Source organism: Bison bison, unplaced genomic scaffold, assembly GCF_000754665.1.
Source record: "Bison bison bison isolate TAMUID 2011002044 unplaced genomic scaffold, Bison_UMD1.0 scf7180017857941, whole genome shotgun sequence".
NCBI lineage: Eukaryota > Metazoa > Chordata > Mammalia > Artiodactyla > Bovidae > Bison > Bison bison.
This window is the reverse complement of record NW_011488514.1, coordinates 8,943-10,857: the sequence shown is the minus strand read 5'-3', so window position 1 is coordinate 10,857 and position 1,915 is coordinate 8,943.

Below are 1,915 nucleotides of genomic sequence, written 5' to 3'. Positions count from 1 at the left end.
GTCGGGGGAGGTGGGCGGCCGCGCCTCCTTCAGCACCGCGGACAGCGCCTGGCCCAGCGGCTCACTTGTCTGACCACGCTCCGCGCACCAGGACACGGGGAGGGCCCAGCCTTCCCCGGGGGCGCAGAGGAGAAGGAAAGAGCGCTGCCCGGGCCGCTTGGGTCCGGCCTGGTCCGGAGGCCTCGATGCTCCTGGAAACGGATCTCGAGGACGACCGAGATCGGCCCCGGGCCCCCGCAACCGCCGGCCTCTGCACCTTGGGCGGGACCAGGGGTAAGAGCCCCGCATGGCCTCCTGCAGTCTCCAGACTGGACAGGAAGACCCAGAGGGGAAAGCGGCACAGATGGGCAGAGGCGAGCAGAGGGGCGAGGGAAGGAAGGCGTGCAACACACTAAGGGCAGGGCGGAAAGAGTCTGGGGAGGCTTCTGGTGGGTCCTGAGATGGGAACCTGGGCGAAGCTGGCAGACCCCTGAGTAAGTGGAAGGCCTGGAGCCCCCTTGTGATGGCCTGGGAAGCCTGGACCCATGCTGAAGGGCCCGCAGCTTTTCACAGAGCGCCTGGAGGACAGAAGGGACCTCGCAGGCATGTCTGGTGGGGAGGGGATGGGGCAGAGAAAGAGCTGCCAAGAAAATCCGGAGACCCCACGCCTCTCAGCTCCCACACAGCCCAGTCCTGCCCCCCCTAGCCAGCCCAACTGCACAGCGCCACAGCCCTGGGTTGGGTCTCCTGCCCAAACTGCACTCCCCAAGGGCCATTCGGTCACAAGGACGTTGGGAAATAATGGAGGCATTGTTGGCCAGTCGGCCAGATGCCGAGCGCATAGGCCCGCCCGCCCCTTCCCCAGTCAGACCACACATGGCCCCTCTCAGGCAGGCCTCCACAGCAGCTGACACTCAACGGCCGACACCCCTATGCACCCAACACCCGCTCAGCTCCCTGGCTTGGACGCCCTTGTCCTGTCCTGGGGAACAAACGTAGCACAAAGTGAAGGGGCACCTTAACTTTGCCCGCATGGGGCCTTTGCTCAAACTGAGATGTGGGGTCCGCTCGGAGCTCAGAGGGGGCTGTGTTTCTCCTACCCAGGTCCTTCCACACCGGCCTCCAAGTTAAGTGTACAGACCAGGCCACTGGAGGCCAAGCAGAGGCAGGGTACTATGGGGCATCACTGAGGGGCTCCCAGGTGGAACCTCCTGGAGGATGGTACCAACCCCTAGTCCCCCAACACTTTCTGGAGGCCCCCTGCTCCCGCCAAGCTCTGTACTGCCAGGACCCACACTGCTGTGTGCTGACTGTGGGTGACGCAGGGGTGTGGCCTGGCCTGTGGTGGGCACCCTCCGGGGTAGGTGTGTCTCTACGTGCAAGGGTGGTGGGTTCCTGCAAGCTCACCTATTTGGACTGGGGGTGGGGGGTAGAAACGGGAAATGGGGAAACGGTCGCCAGGGCTTCCTCCGGTGCTAGCGGGTGTGGAGGGAAGAGAGTGGATCCCGGCATTCCCAGCTCCGTCCCTCCTGACCTGGAGCCTTGGCTGCATCGTGGAGTCTGAGCCGAGGACTCTGGGTTCCCTCCGGAGACTCGCCCTGCTTCCCCACTCCCACTTCTGGGCTGCAGTGCCCAGGATGGGGCCCAGAAGCTGCTCAGAGCAGGAAGGCCTGAGGTCGGGTCCGCTCCTGGCGGCTTCCCTGTGAGCCCGTGGGCGCCACACTCACCCTTTCTGGGTCTTGGGTCTCGCACGTGCCATCAGGCACTGTGACCAAGCCTCCCAGCTCGGAACCTCTCGGGCCCGAGCCTCAGCGGCGGTAGGATCCAACTCCCTCCCTGATCGGCAGGCTACCCGCGGGCTTTCGCGCCGGAGCCCAGGCCTCAGCCCCGAGCCGGCGCCGGGGCAGGAAGCTTCGGGGCCTGGTCAAGCGCTATC